The following is a 20,265-nucleotide window of genomic DNA, read 5'->3' on the forward strand; positions in this document are numbered from 1 at the left end:
ACATATGAGTTATTCAACAAAACTGTGTGGAAAATTAAAACACTGCAGGTGGGAAATGAATAATATTTAGTCAGATGTAATACGTGCGCTGCACTGATCTGTCCAGCTGACTTTTATGTGACTATGTATTAATGAGGTATATAATTTAGAAACACGGAGATGCCAACATGCTGAGGCAAATAGGTGCAATGTTTTCTTTTTTACACAAAGAATTAAATAACTTAGTAATGAATAACATTTGCAGAAAAGACCCAAATAATATATGGTGATGAATAAATTAGTTTGGAGCCCTGTACTATAACTATATGGCTTTTATTTGTTTTGATATCAGCATTGTATAGAAGCTGTTGGCCACCATACTCACTAAATGTTGGCACTGGCCATGCATTGAAAAATCCATACTGGTCAACCACTACTGTACAAAATTAATTATTAATTTAGGATCCGTTTGTTAACCATGCTCTGATGTTACATTACCTATATAGAAATCCAGTTAGCTAGCTAACCTGTCAACAACTAAAAATATTTTGTGATTGCAGGTGGTGATGCTGGTGACCTGTATACTAGTACATTTAGGTACATTTGATCCATAATGTCCATAATTACCTCTGTTAATGTAAATGTTCATTCACACATAAACATATATAAACAATTTCACCATATTTGTCCTGAGGTAATTCATAAGTAGTGTAAAGTAATCAAGTTACATTACTTTATGTTAGTATCAGGTAATTAGTTATTGTATCAGAATAGATTTTTAAAGTAACCCTCCCAACCCTGTTTATCTGACAGGCACAGATGAGATCTGTTGTTTGTGTGTATTACATTTTCCACATTATAACTGTCTCATTGAGACACACAAAAGAGAAAAAAAAACATGTTTGAAGTACTCTAAGTGTTTATACCGAGTTGTTGTTAGAGAGGAAAAAGATGCGTGTAAATGAAAGTGTTGTGATGTGGTGTGACTCGGAGCGGCAGTGAAGAGTGGGTGTGAGCACTAATTAAACATACCATCTGTTGGAAGTAGAGACACTGGCAGCTATGAAGCTGACAATCAAATCGTCAGCTATTAGTAACCACGATGTTACTGTCATTTTTATATCAAACAAAATACATTTATTTGATTGATCGTAGGGGAAAGAAACAGTTGCCTCCGGTAAGCTTCACATGTGGGAGTTCTCTAGTCACTGTGGGCCTTTGTCAGGTAATCTCTCAGTTTATTAGACCTGATATGAACTATAAACCCAAATTTTGTTTATGATGAGGGGCGTCAGGGCATTGTTGAGTGATGATATTTCATGAGGGAAACATTATGTACACTTCATAATATTGGCGGCTCAGCACATTCGCTATGCTAGTCCAGTCCAGACTTGTTTTTAATGGTAGCATGGGGCTTTAGGACACTGTAAGTCAGGGTTTCATTTGTGAGAGCAACATTATGACTTCATTTCTGTATGGACTGGAGTGTGTGTGTGTGTGTGACTGTGTGTTGAGATTAATGACCACTGGCATAAGAAATGCCACCGACTAGCATTTTACACAAACAACTTCCAGTTTTGTGACATGAGACATAGAAGGGTAAAGAATGGCACCTAGAATGACAGGCGGGTTGTTTGTCACTCAACGTCATCATTGCATGAGCTACGAATATCTCCAGAAATCAATGCATAAAAACACAAATTGGTGCATAAAGATTAATGGAGGAAATTAAGTGTCTGACACTTAAAAATCTGATGGCAGAGAACCCTCAGATGTCCACTGAAGGTGGAAAAAAATTAGCTACACAAACCATCCGCTAATGTTAGCTACGCAGACCAACTGTTAACATCAGTGAAACAGACCAAGTGTTAATGTTAGCTACACAGACCAACAGCTAACATGAGTTATACAGACTAGCCCCTACTGTTAGCTATATAGAAATCCCCATATGCGAACCCTGTTTGGTTCCTGGTAGAACCTCTTGTAAAGGTTTTATTTGGAACCCTCTCAGAATGTTCCATCTAGAGCCCAACATAAAGGGTCATACTAGAACCATCTGTGAAAGGTTCCATGCAGAACCCCTTATGACAGGTTGTACAGAGAAGCCTTCCATAGTGTAATGGCTCCACCCAGAACCCTCTGTGGGTCTCCCATCTAGAACCTTCCCATCTTCCAATAGTGCTAACAAGAATCCACCCAGGTTGTTCTGCTGAGAACCTTTTTATAGTCTGGGGGTTTATCTAGAACACACCCAGGTCGTTCTGTTGAGAACCTTTTTATATTCCAAGGGTTTTATCTAGAACACATCCAGGGGGTTGTACTGAGAAACCTTATATTATGGTACAAAGAACCCTTAACGCAAGAGTTTGTCAATGATTTCAACAATCCGTGATGAACTCTTTCTTCCAAAAAGGGTCCTTTGGATGCAAAGGGTTCTTGGTCTTACAAAGAACCCTTGACAAACAGTTCTTCTGAAGAAAATGGTTCTGGGTAGAGCCTTAGCTCTTTATGAGGAACCATTTTGAATCAGAGTGTAGGACGCTGTGAGTCAGGGTTTCATCTGTGAGAGAAACATTATGGCTTAATTTCTGTATGGATTAGTGTGTGTGTGTGTGTGTGTGTGTGTGTGTGTGTGTGTGTGTGTGTGTGTGTGTGTGTGTTTATGTGTCTAGATTAATGACCACTGGCATAAGAAATGCCACCGACTAGCGTTTTACACAAACAACTTCTAGTTTGGTGACGATATAGGGAAACGCCTTGGGGTGGAAACATGACTTTTGCTGTCCTCTGTTACTCCCTCCATCCCTCCCTCTCTTCATCATCCATCGCTCCCGTTCACCTGCGCCACCTCACTAATGATTGCTCAGCGGCTGTGAGTCTACCATGCATCATTTACCAGGAGCTCCACAGAGGCGGCAAGAGGGAGAGAGAGGCAAAAAAAGGGAACAAAAAGAAAGAAACTCTCTATTCATGCAGGTGGGAAGGCTGAAAGGGAGCAACAGTGATATCCAGAAGGAAAGGATGAGAATGAGGAGAGAAGCCGACAGAGTTTCAGACACTTGGAGACAAGCATGTGCTGCAAAGGCGGTGTAAAGGGAGAAGGTGAGAATAGGCTGGAGGGGACCAGGAGGCCCATTTTATTAATCACAGCCTTGATCTGGTGGGAAATGCTGACAGACCTGGATGGAAATAATACTCAAGAGTTGCCGCCACTGCACTTCTGCTTGCCACCGAGAATGGGTGGAGACGGAGGCAAGGCATTCCCCCGAAAACAAAATGTGTGTTATCTGTGATTAGCATAATTGCACAAACAGATTATTGTTATTGAGACAGAGCAGAATAGAGTTACCAAGGCAAACAGCTTGATGTTTTCCCGGTAACACTACTTAATTTTTACAGTATAGCTGGGTAAAGACTGCCTAACAGTACATTTTTGGTTTCAATAAAATTCAGATTCATTCACCATATTCCCATGTTGGCCATTTTCCTCTGATGTCACACTCAGGGTGGGAGGCTCAGATGTTGTAATGCTGTATTCCAGGTTGCAGGTCATAAAGAATCCAGATCGATCTGCAATTTATAAAACAATAGATACTGAAAAACTGTAGGGACACTGGGCCATATTTAAAGCTAAATAAACAAGACTTCTAGTGGCAGAAATTACCGTTTGTACCCAATTTTAGCAGTTACCCCAGTTAAAAGACTGTTTAATCTTTGCTACTGACAGTATGTTAGTGAACAGAGCCACTGTGACGTCACCCATTGGTTTGTGGACAACCATTTTGAACCCTCGAGTTTGGCATTAGGAGGGTTGACATCTTGGTTTTTAGATATTAAAGCATGCTTAGTACAGAGAACAGCGTGAAGCTGGTGGGTGACATTCTGTGACTTGGGTGGTGCTTGGTTTTTGGCTCGTCCTTTCAACAGGGAATAACAGCTTGCCGGGTTGCAATCTTTCTTTTATTACAACTAAACAGTACACAAAAATATGTTTCTATTTTTCTTGATCCATGTTTGATCAATACAGCCTACCTTCAGAGTTTGATTTCAGCTTTGGGAGGCTCCATTGGAAACCGGAAACATAATTGCGGCCACCTGGTCGTGTCTAGTCTCACATAGCCAGACCTCTCTCCACGGTGCTCAGTCTGAAAAGGTCTGGCTCCACGCATACACATTCTGCTATAGGGGTAAAAATGCCCTGCCTCGTTTGCATTTCTTTAAACCAATCACAAATGTGTTGGGCGGTGCTAAGCCCAGGATGCAGCACTGGTGCTACTGCAAAATAGTGTCGAGGGGGAACTTGTTTTGGTGGAACATTTGCACTAAAGTCAATTTTTGTGAGAAACAGGCAGTTATAGCAACAGAATCTTGATCCATATTTGATCAATATGGTCTAGTTTTACAGTTTGATTGGTGTTTTGTGTGTTTCACTGGATGGACTCACTGCAAATGACCTGTCAATCACACGATAGCCACGCCCTAAAGCATAACTTGCTTAATGGTGTATTAAGAGTTGATGGAAGGAACATTTTTCTGGGCAGAACCAGACTTGAAACAAGTGATTGTGACCATAAACTCATTAGGAAACTGTGTATTGAGGTAATAAATCAACTGAGAAGTAGTTTTTTTTTCATATAAGACTCAATACAATTGGACTTCTTTGTGCAACCAGTGGAGTCGCCCCCTGCTGACCATTAGAAAGAATGCAGGTTTTAAATCACATGTGCATTGGCTTCAAGTTTCAGCCCCAGAAGCTCCATCCACAACTGTCTATTATCTTTTCGCATAGTTTTGTCTTTATTTATTTATTTTTTTTACAATAAGATAAGTTAAGAGTTAAGAGTACAATAAGATACAATAAGAGTATTGACAGTAATCAGCAGTATCGATGTTGATATCAGTCTCAATCCAGTCCAATAATACTCGAGGTTTGCCTAACAAATCTGAGTGGTTACTCACCAGCCGAACAAAAGCAGTGCTTTACACTGCATTATAAGAAACAACAACTGCCAAACATGGTGACAAAAACAGGAAATATTGCCTCTGCTCAAACATCACAGCAGTGAACTGTTGATGTTTCTCTACCAAATACAGTGAATTGTTTGGCTCACCACATGTGCTGTTAGCCTTGACAAGACTGTGACATCCCATGATGCAACACAGCACTGCGGGGTGGCATCATGGCATGTAGCCCAAGTCAGAACGATTTAATATTACAATTTACCTTTCCAGGCATAAAGACGGAGAAAAGTCAATAAAGAGTGGAGTGACAATCTTTCCACATTCCTCACACAAGCTGAATGGACACTATCATTAGGTGTCTGACTAGATGGCCAATCAAGTTGATAATAATAGGCCGGATTTCTGCAGACAAAGGATGGATAACACAGGAGCTGACCCTGCAGTGCAGCCAGCCAGCGGTCATCTTATTAGCCTATAAAAAGCTGCGGTGTGGGCGTGCTTTGTTTGCCTGGACATGGTCTCCCATCATACCAATATCACCTCATTTCTGGAGGTGGGAGCCAACAGGGAGGGAGAGACAAGGGGAGAGGTGAGGAGGAGGAAGAGGAGGAGGAGGTAGAGGGAACGGGATGGAAATTAGTTAGAGGCGAGATGGTGGCACTTTTCCAGCACTGAATGACTGTGTGTAACAGCTCTGATGAATATGGTTACACTCAATGATAAGATGATAAGACAGTCTGTTCTGGTGGAACATTAAAGTTGTGTTGCTTGTTAAATTGCTCTCTCCCTGCCACCAAACTCCTTTGACAAAAATGGTAATTTTACCTCGGAAGAACACAGGAGTTTTTGGTCTATTGCTGCATCAATCTGTTAGTTTGTCAGTGATATTGTGTGATTTCTGTAAATCCAAACTAGTTGTTCAGCACAACGAAGTCAAACAATAACAGAAACAAACGGATCAAGGCTGCAGTAGACCAGCGACTCTCATGTTCTGCGAGCTAAAATGACTGATTTTGTCAATGGACTCTGGTGGCAGGGAGAGCACGATTTAATAACTTTCCTGTGTGTAGGATTTCGTGACATCTAGTGGTGAACTAGTCTAGATAAACTAAATAAAAATTCAAAGTCAAGGTCAAAGTCAAAGCATTTATTGTCATATGCACCTTTCCCAGTACAATGGAATTCTTCCTCTGCCTTCCACTCTGAATGTTGTTGAACAATGGGACAAGAATACAAAGTTGAACGTACGGATATAAAGTATGGAAATACAAGAGACATAAATAAAGATCTCAGGAGAGGATAAGTGACTGTTTGACACTATGTACAATTGCAATATAAAGCAAAAATACAAATGTTTAAAGGCTAATAGTTAAAAAGATAAACCTAAATAAACATTTTAGTTTTAAACTGACTAACCTATTAACTGAACTAAATTCACCTGGTTCAGGGATTGACAGATAAATCCGATATTTTACTACATTTTATACATGTTTTGGTAACATTGAAAAGAGTTTATATGACATTAAACATAGCTGGAACCTCTTTCATCATGAAATCACTCAAATATCGGAATGATTCATAAACATAAATCATAAACATCAATATAAAGGGCTCCTACCAGAATAATTAGCATATTTTAGCTCTTTTAGTGTGTGTAGGCTGATATGCAACTTCCCAAGCAGACGCCAAGGGACATTATATAACATTTAGTAATTGGTACCAAAAAAAAAAAAAAAAAAAAAAAAAAGAGTGAATCAGTTAATTTTCATGGTGTATTAGAAAATAGTTGGCGGGCCACCCAACATCCTATCACTGGCCAGATTTTGCCCCGGGGCCTCAAGTTGAATATTACTGGTGTAGGTGTAAAACAACCGAAAAAAGACTAATGAAAACATACTTATGAATATTCTATTCCATTTCTGCCATAATCTGTCAATAAATCCCCACAAATCTTATAAATTGGACCCTTAAATATAGATTCCTTTGCTTTAAATACACTGTGAAAATAAAAATTATTTTGATGCAAAAATATTAATGTTAGTGTCAAATAAACATTTAAAGCAAAAAAACAAACAAACTTGATATCAGTCCAGCTGTACTTCAGAAAAGTTGTTCAATAAGTTTAAGATATTAAGTTAAACCAACTGTTCAGTCCCACTGATGAATTTTACAAATAAATTTGACTTTCTCTTAGAGATATTTCTTCACATATATTTCACACAAAGAACTTACAGCAGAAAGAAGATGGGGAGAGTTTTAACTCGCACACAATGCATGCTGGGAAGTCTACAGATATACTGATCATGTTTCTTTAGAAACTTAATGAGTTAATTGAAATCTTTACATGAAACTCATTCAACTCACCATGTCAATTTAAAAGACTTCATATAAGAATAACTCATTCAAAGTTTTGTTGTGTTCTTAAAAGAAATACTAAGAAATAAAAAAAAATTAGTATATTCAAGGTAAGTGAATGAAATTAAAATCTTGCTTTTTACAGTGTAGGCATTCTCCATAATCATGAGACTATTAGCTCAGTAGCCTTTCCACAAATTGCACTGGGCATCTGTAAATGGGGATAATCAATATTATTGGCAGGCTGTTGGAGTAACCAGAGGCTGGAAAAACAATCACGAGTTTATCTTGTTTCCATGTATTAGTTTTTATCTCTGACCTTTGTGCTCCGGCAGTTGAGGTGCTTTTTTTCTTTTTATGGGATGCAAATCCATCCGTGGATACCAGTCAAATCCATGCAAAGCAGTCAGTTGAGGTTGAATCCACAGAAGCCTCAAATCAGGAAGCGGAGCTAACGCTTCAAGGAATAAGGTCATATTGTTGTGATAAGTTCTAAACAGCGAGAGGAGAACAAAAAAAGCATGGATGCAGAGTTTTTAAGGCACTTAAACCCATTTTTACAAGTGATTTAGCCGAAATATTACAATGTTTGCAGCTTTTCTTGATCAGTAGCTGATGTAAAAGTAGCAACAAAGAAGCGGTTTTAAATGAAGGGTTAAATAATTCTGGCACAAATAACCAGTGGTGGAAAGAGTACTAAAAATCTGAACTGAAATATTACTCAACTACAAATAAAAGTACTAGTGTTAAAAATAATAAAGGATAAGTACAAAGTATTCATCTACTCAGAGTATTAGTTACTTTTTAACCATTGATGTTTGATGCATTATGAATAGCCAGTATTCAGTTGAAAGGGTTTTCTGTTTCTCCAAACCTGTGCCTGTTTTTTTAAAATCCCATTCACACAAATTTCTTTACATACAAAATTATTAGAACCAGTATTTGACATAATCTTCTCAACAAATCTTAAAATATTCAACACCTTTTGTACTTTCTTGTATTATTCAGCTTTTAAAGCCAGCAATGCGGTTTAGTGTGAAGTTTTCGACAACCACTGAACTTGCAGTCGGTACTCAGTTACGATTTTAAAAGTGAAAATGTAGGTTGCATTGTGTAATGCTTACTTAAGTGCAAGGAAAAAAAAATCAGGCCTGCAAATAGCACTGAATTTTATTGACGCTAAAATAAAATAATGAAATATCAAACACTTCTCATGCCACATAGAGAGGATCACATGTGAGGTGATATATTATCTCACTGAACTGACAGACAATTGATCTTTGGTTTTATGTCTTATTGTGTCTCAAAAAAAAGGTGTAGGAGACAGACAAGAGAATAAATAGGGCACCACTGCACTGCAAGGTAGGTCATAACCTGAGATGCAGATAATGAGCAAGAATCACACCTGCTTACAAGGACCAGACAGAGGTTGCAAAGGTGGACATCTGATGCTGGAGACACACCTGCTCCTCTCATCGTCGACATGACTGTGATTTGAAGAATCACAAGGCGGAGGACGTGACAACTGGACAAAAAACTCACTCTCTATGAATCCTGACCTCCTTTGTTGTGCAATCTTACAAAGTTCAAAGATGCCTATAGAAAGTAATCCCGAGATGTGTGGAGCAGCATGGATTTGAACTTGAAACATCAGACCTGCGGTCCTTCTCCTGTCACGTTTTCCTGTGTTCAGGCTTAAAAACAGCTCCTTCTGCGACTAAAAGAGACAAAGGAACAATCAGACACTGTGAGTAAGCGTGCTCCCGGGCTCCCACATTCCCTTTGGAGGGCACACCGCAGCCTTTCATCTCGGCTCCCCTCTCTGTATCTATCCTCTCATCTCGCTGCTTTATGTTCTGCTTTCTGCGCAGAGTTCAAACACTGGGGACCAGTTTAAATACTGGAGGTTCCCACTGCAGTGCTCCAGTGAACTAGAGCATATAGTGAAACATAAAAAGCTCAGGCTTTTGCTCATTTCCCCTCCTTTTTTTAGGTTGTTAGTCTCGCATTGAATAGTCTCGCCTTCTTTTAATTAAAGCATTATTAACGACATTGTCGTTACACCGAATGTTAAGCTTTAAGACAAGGGTATTAAAGCCTGGAGGAGGAATGGACGGATGCAAAAGGACACAAACAGTCAAACCGAGAACATGATATTCCAGCACTATGTGATGCAGCTTTCCAAATACACTGATGTACGAATCAATACGTGAAAAAAAAGCAGAATAAATGAAAGGAAGGAGGATGCACCTGGGTCGATAAACTTGCAGGTGATTGAGAGGAAATGGGAGCCTTGCTGTGCCTTGTGTGGGTGTGTGTGTGAGTTTACATAGCGTGTAAGTTATAGTAAGAGATAGTATGGATTATTGGATGTGGGGTTGTATGAGGTACTTATACACAGACAGTGTATCACCTTCAGTATATGCTGGTCTGCACACCCCCAGTGTGGAGAAGCAGAGAGGAGCCTCAGCACAGAAGCTAAGCAATGATAAGCTGTGGATGGGATCAGCCACAAAAAGTGTTTTAGACACGTAGCAAAGGTGATCCTAAAGAAATCAGAATCAGTTCAAATGTAGACTATATTTGGAATAATTTCACCGCTTTACTTTTCTGTCAGACAGGCCATGATTTCTGTAGACAGCTGGTTTGTGTCATTGTTTGACTTCAGTGAGTCCAAACTAACTTTTTAACTTTGCTCATGGAGTGAACTGATACTGAAACTGATACTGACTTTTTTAGGTGGCTGAAAGAGGTTCCACAGAGAACTGTTCTAAGGTGTAATGGTTTCATCCCGAACCTCCCTCTCCCCGAACCTTTTCACCTTCTGAGTGCTAGTCTTGCAAGGAACCCTTGACCAACCCACACAGGGGTTTAACTGAAAGCCCTTTCATGTTCCAAAGGTTTTATACCAAACCCATGCAAGGAGTTCTCCTGAGAACCACTTGATATTCCAAAGGTGGTATCTAGAACCCACCCAGGTGGCTCTATTGTGAACCTTTTTATACTCCAATGGTTTTATCTAGGAATCATCCATGGAGTTCTACCGAGAGCCTTTTTATATTACGTTACAAAGAACCCTTGACAAAGAAGCTCTTTGAAGATTTAAACAATCTTTGAAGAACTCTGTCTTCCAAAAATGGTTCTTAGGATGAAAAGGGTTCCTGATGGGACCTTCAGTCTGACAAAGAACTCCCCCTTTCTTTAACATAGGATTTTCAGAAGCAGATGGCTCTGGGTAGAACCACACCCCTTTAGGAGGAACCTTTTTGGAAGAGTGTAATACACTGACCATCGATAAGTACCTCATGCAACCCCACATCAAATAATGCAAACTATCCCTTTAAGACCTGTATTGCCTGGTTGTACTGCACATGTCTATTGAGAATGTGACAGCCTTTCTTGTGGCATGTCTCTCGGCTATACTGATCTCTTGTTTGGTATTGACTCTGTCCGAGTCTTCTGCAGGAAGCAGTTTTCAGGAGAACTGGAGCTCTTTGCTGCAAACAGGCCTTTAAGTCCATCAATAAAGAGACAGAGAGACCAGCAGAGAAACAGCAGACACACAGAGAAAACCCCGATGGAATCCGCAAACACCGACAACAAACAACAAAGATCGTGTTCGAGACAAAAAGCAAAAATCCACTTTTCACTCTGCAAAAGAATCCCAAAGTGAAACACGTGCTTAATCAATCATTTTATCATTAATTGGATGCTAGCATATTAGTCTCATGCTTCTACAAATACAATTATATGGATTAGGTAAGAAGACATAATCTGCTGTTCAATCCTCATTACTATGGTGATTAATCCACACTGATTACCTCATTTTAATTAACATAATGAGATACTCAAAATACCCATTCTCACTGAGTGTGATCTTTGGTTATGGTTTGTGTACCCTGAAAGCATTATTGTTGTGTGTGTACATGCGTGTGTGTGTGTGTGTGTGTGTGTGTGGATGTGGGTGTGTGTGTGTGTTGTACCTGGCTGGCAGGGACGGTCCGCCGGTTGGAATTAGATTACACAATCACAAACGTCCCAATCAGGGCTCATGCATATTTCATCCCCCCTGCCTGGCTTTCATAATTACTTAATTAATTCCCAGCTCTAAAGAGATAGGCCAACGCTAATCCCCCCGGCCTCCCCTGGGGCGTCCCGGGACTGCTATAGATGTCCTGTCCCAGGATGCACTGCAGCAATATAGACGGAGACATCCTGTGTGGACTGTAACCATGGAGCTAATTCTGCTGTTCAGAGGCCTCGCTTCGTTCTCCTTCTCAATGTAGGCTGCACTCTCAGAAACATGGGTTCCAAAACCTGAAGTGCTGAGGTTCTACCTTCAACTGTGAAGAAAACTTTTTTGAAGAAGGATTCGTTAAGGTTTCTTTGTACGATTAAGGGTTCCAGAGTTCTTCAGGGATTGTTGACAGTATATTCTCAGAGGGTCCCTTGGGTACATGTTGTCTTAGGTTCTGGATAGAACCCCTGTGCAGGGTTCTGGGTGGAACCACAAATGGAGGGTTCCTTGTAGATCCTCTCGGAGGGGGTTCTTGGTGAAACCTTACACAGATGGTTCTAGGCATAACCCTTTATGTTGGGTTGAAGGTATAACTCTCTGAAATGGTTCCAAGTGGACCCCTTTATAAAAAGGTTCAACCAGGAACCAAAAAGCATTTTCTTATGTTGACGAGCCGAAGAGCCCTTTATGATTCTAGTTAGCCCCTTTATTTCAAGTCTTTCTAGGAGTGTGGGTCTCAGGGTTCTAACTTCCCAGTAAAGCTCTCAGCTGGAGTTGTGTACAGCCAAAGTGTGAGAAACAGTCGGCGGGCGCGGAGCTGCACCCCCGTGTTCCCTCCTGAGCAGAGAGAATGGATTCTGACTGATCCGGGAAAAATAGGGTAGACGTACCTACTTGCATACTTGTACGATCAACATGTGCTCGGCCTGTTTTCGATGCTTCTTCATCTCTTTTTCTTTCCGTGGAGTAACACGAAGTCTTATGCACTCAGTTTGAACCGCAGGCAGATAAAGAAACAAAAGGGAGGCTTTTTTTGTGCACTCCCACATACTAACATATTTGAATACGCCTTGAATATCCGGCAAAACTGAATTTAAACTTCTATTTTTCGCTTTTTCTAAAGGGCTTTGATATTAACTATGTCAGCTTATGTTGTCTGAATTAATGACTTTTTATTCTAACAGAGGAGGAAATGCTGTAAGCCCTATCAGGCAGAGAATGAGTAAGCTGAATCCAACAAGTTCTCGTGGATCTGTGGGGAAGAAAAAAAGACTTTTAGAGGAACAGCAGTCCCTTTAACAGCCGTGACTAATACTAACAGTCATAAGCTGCACTGCATTCATTCCCTTTGGCTTTAATGTAAAGTTTAATGAACCTCACTCTCAGAAATTAAAGTACAACTAGATCCACAAATGGTTCTTTAGCTTGTCCCCATAGGAGAACTCTTTTTGGTTCCTGGTAGAACCTTTTAGGCCTTTTCCACCAACATGGGACTGGCCCTGTTTCTATTCAAGCACCTAATGTTAGACAAGCATTTTCCACCAAAAAAGAACTGGGTCGGGATCTGAAAAGTTGGTCCTCAGTTGGAACCGTAAAATAGCGTGTATAATTGGGCGGGTATAATTTATAGGTTCTTGTGTGTTCTGCAGTGCCCTCCGTTTCTGACATCTTTGATTACAAAGATTTTGCTCAAAACTGAACTCTTTTACTAAATAGCACCAAGGTTCCAAGCAACTCAAACAGAACTGGTACAAGACAGAGTTTAGTTGGTGAGAACTGTCCACAAACCTTTCACTCTGAACCCTTTCAGAGAGTTCTACCTAGAACCCAACATATAGGATTAACGTTAGAAGCATCTGCAAAAGGTTTCATCCAAAACTCCCTATGGGAGGTTTTACAGAGAACCCTTCTGTGGTATAGTGGTTCCACCCACATCCATCTCCGGGGGTTTTATCTAGAACCTCCTCACCATGTAAGGGTGCTACCATAGTCAAGGAAACCTAGGCAGTTCTACCAAGAACCCTTTTATATTATGGCACAATGAACTCGACAAGGATTTCAGCAATCCTTGAAGAAGTCTTTCATCAAAATTCTTTCTTCCAAAAAGGGTTGTTTGGATGAAAAGGGATCTTAATGGAACCCTTACATAGAACCCTGTCTTAAAAAAAGGGTTTTGGGCAGAACCATTACACTATAGAAGGGTTCTCTGTAGAACTTCTGTCTCATGCACACGCCCACCTGCAGCCATAGTTGAACATTCCTCAACTTTTTACTACACAAAGTGCAACTACAATGGAGGAGACGCTGTCCTCACTGTGACTGATCGGACATAAACAGGAGGGATTTTGAATGGATGAGGATCATAACATGACTGGATATATCAGGTCTGTGTAGCAGTGGCTCTGAGAGACAGTCGTGCACAGGAGCCGTTAACGTGGTTACCATGCAAAGAGCGCTGGCCATTAGGCTGAGCTGCAGCAACAAAGATAAATTTTATCTAAGATTAGTCTGAAATGAGTAAATACAGGTAGAAAATTAAGCAGCCCTTTAATTGCACAATTAAAAGCTAATCTTAGTTTAGTATATCAAAGAATACTTATTTAAAGTTATGTTGTTTGCTAGCTAACTAAAAAGTTGACAAAATTTTACGCTGTTTGCCTGCTAGCTAAATACTAAAATCAACAACAACAAAACATCACGTTAGTTTAAAAGTTTAGCACGACACAAATCAAAGTTAAATCATGATTTAGTCCTCCAAAGAACTCTTTCTTCAGAAGCAAATAGCTCTGAGTAGAACGTCAGCCATTTAGGAAGAACCTTTTTGGAACCCTTTTTTCTAAGAGTGCGTGAGATTCCTACTGGACCAGCAGCTACTTAATCGCTGATGAATGAATATTAGCAAACAGAGAAACACTTATTTAATCACACCTACACATCCTCCGTGGTCATGGCAAATAACATCTATTACTGGAATTATGTTGACCCAATATGAGCGAGACCGCGGCCTTTCTCCCCGTGCTCCCATCTGAAAAATGTTCTGTCACATAATAGCCTGTAATTAGTAATTATCTGTAGATTCAAATAATTTCTTTTTGAGCACTTAACTAATGAATTACATGTCCGCTGAGAGAGGAAATCACCACGGCTGAGGCTGTGTGTCCACATCGTGCAGAAGGACCGGTCACCTGCTGCTGCCGCTGTGCCGGTGCCCTGGTGTGTGACTCTCCACAGTGGGACTCCAGCGACCGAGAGAGAGCAAGAACGGAAGGAGAGGCAGCAATGAGAGATTTAAAACACTCCAATCAATCAGCGATTTGACTCCGGGCTAAATCCACGTTGATAATTAGCCAATCAGAGCAGGTTGGACGGCGGGAGCTTGCCAGGCAGGTGCCTAGAGGCCCTCGGGGGACCTGAACTGTCTCTTCCCTTCATTAACTCCTCTCGTCCTCTCCCCTTGTCTGCCTGATCCCGCGAGCGGCCGGGGCTGCTGGGTAATTCAGTCTCCAGTCTCTGAGGTGACCCCACGCCGCGGGGCTGAGGGAGCCGAGGATACAACACTTCTTTTTAACCTCTCTCTGACTCCGCTTTTCTCTGTTTCCAGGACCGCTCCTGCTGCCTGTTGTCAGCTCTTTGTGCTCAAATGGTCCAAATACCATGAACTTTTTATTTTTTCCTGACCTTCTTTAGATATGGAGGTCAAAGAAAAAGCGCCTCTCTTTTGTATTTTTATCTGCCGTCTTCTCTCTGTCTGTCGGCCAGTCCGTGTGTGTGTGTGTGTCTGTCTGTGCAGAAATGCAATTTCCTCCCATCTCACTGTTTGCAGCTCTTTATGGGCCCTTTATTGCCGTTCTTAGCTGATTGCTCATATTTATTTACAACGAATGCAGTTATGAGGTGCGGATGTGAATGCAGTGGGCATATAAATGCAACGCTCATCTCCCGTTAGCTCATTAGAATGTATTGCATAGCTTTCACATTTTTTTTTCTTTTTGTCTTCATGACTGTAATTCTGAACCTCCCAGGATCCTCTCTTAGATTAAGATTGTCAGAAACAGTAGCTTTGTTCCAGGAAAAAAAAAACAGCCTGGAACACGGAGGGCCTTTAAAAAGATGAGATACAGTCTTTAATATGTGTCAAAAACTGAGTTGTCATAATATCCAACTTTAATAAGGGATGTGCAGGGATCCTTGTCTCACAGAAAATCCACCCGCCCACGCATGCACGCACACATGCACACACAGTAATCAGTATGATTTCACATTATGGTTTTGCACATCGCCATTAAAGCTGAGTTACAATGTGATTATTGCCTGTGACAAATGAAGAGGTTATATTCAAACTATTAAACAGCTCATAGCTTTTGATAGGAGACATATATGATCAGTTAAGGTGCTTCAGGCAGAGAAATGGTTTCTGTCTTTCTCTGTCCATTTCTCCTTCATTTTCTTCTCTAAAACTCACACTCAAACACAGAAGATAGGCTGAGAATTGGGACAAATCATGTCCTGAAATGTTTTGGTTTGCTTTATTTTTTTTTAGATAGAAAACACCCTTGTCTTAGACAAGAATTCACAACTTCAAACAGTTAAAAAATGTGTTAAAAGCAAAATCTAAAACTAACAATATCTACTGATAACATAGATATAAAATTTGCTATTATAATCATCGTTGTTTTAAAATCAGTTTTTTAATGAAAATGTTGGCCCTATAAAGTTGTGTCCTTGATTTCTGTCAACTCTGTCATATTTTTACAAAGCATGATTTAATCAGGCATAAAATGTGTTAGCTATACCCTAAGGACCCGTGTCTCACTTCGTGGTGTAAAAAAAAAAAGGCGAGAATACTGCTGAAGAACTGGCAAACTTTCTCGCTTTTGAGAAATTCATCAACAATACTGCGATCAGACGTGTCTCAGCAAAAACATGTAAGCTCTGTAGGCCCTCTAAATCAAAGCTAAATAAGAATTATGGTTTAAAAATGTGTATCTTGATTGTCTACATTTGATTTAGAAATGTATTCACTAGAGATTGGCCCATTACAAGGTTACTAGCTAAGAGTTTGATCTTTTAAAATATATTTCCCAGAATAATTGAGGAGTAAAAATCAACCCAGCCTCAAAATACGGTTTCGTCCCAGTTCTCAAGATATACTTCGAATTATGTTAATCTGCGGTTTTTGAAGTTGAGGCGAAAGCATGCTGCATACAATATCATCAATTGTTCTCTCTCTCACATAAAGGCGAATGTATTTGTGTGTGTGCGCACAAACACAAACACACACACACACATGCATCGGAACATGATTTTCAAAAGCATGTTAATCTGTAGGTTCTGAAGTGGTACAAAACACAACATCAATTGAAATGATAATGCTGGGAAGATTTCTTTAGCTGTGGTAATGCGTAAAATCAGCACAGCCGATGGAGGATTTCTGCCTGGGAACAACACAAGTACCTCTTTTGAGAATATATATCTATCAATACAAACGCAGGTGAAACGACGGGAAGAGACGTGCACGTGTAAAGGACGAGCACGCCGCGACACACACTCACTGATGACAGGTGCGGTACGCTTCACTGAGCAGCTTTGGTTACTGACAGATTGTGGCAGGTGAGCAGGTCTAAGCAAAGCGACGACTGTCACCTTTAATCTCCCAAATCCACATGTACACACACACACACACACACACACACACACACACACACACACAGACACACACGCATGCACACACACAAAAACAGCACCACCACTGGCACTGCAATATTTTTTCTGCTCCACACCCTGCATGTCTGATTGCTATCCTGTCTGCAGGGGACCAAGGCTACCCCAGGGGGAACCAGGAGTAGAGCTGGTGACTAAACCGATCTACAGCTCCCGAGAGAACCCCCTTTTTTTTCTCCCTCCTTTCCCCCAGCGCGCACACACACCTAAAGTGCTGCTGCCATCCCATCTCATCCAGCCAAGGCCCAGGCAGGCTCCTGCAGGGCACGCTTTAATGACTTCCTCTCGCCTTCCCCTCTCTCTGCATTTAGGTGTGGCTGCCATCTAAAAGGAGTGTGGGGTGGGAGACGGAGAGATTAGCATATCGGGGGTACAGATTAGTGCTCTGTGGTGTGTACATGTACTGACAGAGGGTGGTAATGAGGAAAAAAGGACCTCCCTCCCCCAGCCCGAATCTCATCCCCTGGTTAAACAGAGGGAGTTCAAATGGAACCACAGATAGAGACACGGGGCCTCTTTATCTGCTCTTTACAGGTAGACAGAGTGACCGTGTTTTCTTCCCTTTTAGGCACAATGGTCAGACGCCCTGTTAGGGATTAATGTGATTAAAGTGCCAGGAAACCACAATACTGTAGAAAATAACAGGCTCAAACGTTCTGTATGGCTTTATTTTTCCTGTATGTGATAATTAGTAAAATCTTATAATAACCATCATTAATAAATGGTAAATTATGTTACTGGTAATGCTGTAATTCATGTTATATTATCGTTAGTTTGTGTTATATAAAATAATTTGTTTAAAAGTTAGATGTATTAATGATAAGAGACAATCATAACTTGTAGTCAAGCAGGCTAAATGACAAGTTTAGATGCAGTTAAGAAGTTTAATCAAGACACATGCAAAACAGGGCAAACAACCCTGAAACCACAAAAAGTCTAAAAACAGAGGAAAACACAACGGAAAGCACCATGAGGAGGCTTGACCACAAAGGAAGAAGACAAACTGGCAACTGGAGTGAAGGACGCAGGACAAAATACACCAGGAGGTTCATCACGGTCAGGTGGAAACAATCAGAAATCAAAAGACAAAGACAGGAAGTACAGGCGACAAAGATGCATAAGAGGAGGCCAAAATGAAACAGGAAGTGACTAGGCAAAACTTAAATTCTGATAATTAGTGAACAAACGGTTGCACACGATTTGACGATTTGTAGAGCTTTCAGAAATCATTACATAGAGAGATGGACCAGATATTTGTGACACATAAATGTGACATAAATTGGGTGCTGCTATAAAATTGCATCTGATGATTATAGAGGGCACGCACTGATGTCACTTTCCCACCAGAACACGCCCCCTCAGTCTGACTGAGCGACAAAACATCCTGCAAAAACACTTCCTTTAGTCGGGGGAATAAAAGAAACAGTTGTGGCAAAGAAAAGAAACAGTGGTCCATGGACAAAGACATTTTGACAGGAATCAGGTTTCCTGACGTTTTATGTCTGATTTCAATACAATGTTTTTACATTTAAAAAAAAAAAAAAAAGTTGAGACGACCTAAAAGTTCAAGGCAACACACTCACACTCACGAGATAAACTTTAAAAAGTTTTGCTCAGCTATATTCTTTAGTTAAGATAATTTACTTTTCTTCTTCATTTGAACTTGAATCTTTGAGTTTCAGATACTAAAAAATAATTCAAAAATTGGTCACAATGAGCTACAAACCTGATTTGTCTTTTCTTTTTTAGTGCCTGAAAAATTAAATAGTTCTACTTGAAAATATTAAAAGTTTAACATTTACTTTCACTTCAATTAATTTAATCAATATATTTTTAAGTGCAATGTTTTGAGTTTGTAAAATTCAAACTTAATTTGTTGTTAAAACTTTTGAGTTTGTCTCAAAACTCAAAAATCTGTTGTAGTCTGTTGCCTTTGTTTTCATTGCATTCAAGGTGAACTCTAACACTGCCACTCAGTCATCATTTTGCCAGTGAGTGACTTCAGCATCCTGAGACGTGACAAGCGTCGCCTCTATAATACCTCATGTATGTGAACCTGTACAAACTATGTACTTATGGGAACCCAAAGCATGTGTCTTTTCCTAAATCTGCCCAAGTAGTTTTTGTGCCTTTATTTTAAAAGTCTACCCAGATGTTGTATATTTGTTATTGTCCTGTACACTCAAAACTTTTTTTGTGATCCAACTTTTATTAATTATAAAATACATACATGCACACAGACTGACACAAACTTCATGGGACATAATGACAAACCAACAAACCCTCACAGGACTACTCCATGACTACAACAGACCAATATGTTTACAATAGCGCCTTTATGCTTTTAACAGGATTAACTAAAACATTTACATCATATGATTTTGCACCATGTGACCTCACAACATAGAGAGCATCCATGAAAGAGACCAACCATTGTTGTCTCTGCAAAGAATGTGGGGCCTGCCAACGTGGAGCAATCTTTTTTTGGGGCTGTTGTTAGGCCCGTCAGCCAAGCCTGTCGTTGTTGAAGTGCAAGTTTTAATGAGGAATCATAGTTTTACAACGAAACCAATGGGGATCGTCGTACAGAGCTTTCCAAAATCTCTGATAGACATGAAGAGACACAGTTCCAGAATCTAAGTACCTCTGGGCATCCCCATACCGTATGCAAACAGTGCCAGGAGCTCCCTCTGGACAAAGTTTGCAATTTGTCTGGCTTTCATCAGAAATAATTTTTGAGGTGTGCAATATGTCTTCAAAATAAAATTAAAACGTACCATTTGATGAGTTGGATTTCTTGAGGAAAGTGACTAACTAACGCTAGAGGAATAGGGTCACTGACCAAACTGTTGTATTTGAGAACTTGTCTTCATCACCTTTGAACATTAAGTATCTTGTCGTTGTACTTTATTCAATTGAATATAGGTTGAAAAGTTTTTCCACATCATTGCATTATGTTTTTATTTCTGTTTTCGACAATGTCCCAACTTTTTTGGAATTGGGGTCGCATTAATGATGGTTTTTGTAAAGATAAATTACCTGATACACCAACAAAAAGACCCGTTCGTCTTTACTGCCTTCCTAAGTAAAAAACTACATGTTCTCCTTTCCATCTTGTTCTCGGTGAGCTCCCTGCTGGTTGGGTTGGTTTTGGCCCGTGTCCAGCTGATCCAGCACTGCCCACTGCCACCCAGCGAGAGGCTGTGTGTCAGTTGCGATACGAGAGCCTG

Source organism: Lutjanus erythropterus, chromosome 14 (assembly GCF_056507025.1).
Source record: "Lutjanus erythropterus isolate fLutEry1 chromosome 14, fLutEry1.hap2, whole genome shotgun sequence".
In the NCBI taxonomy this organism is placed as follows: Eukaryota; Metazoa; Chordata; class Actinopteri; order Lutjaniformes; family Lutjanidae; genus Lutjanus; species Lutjanus erythropterus.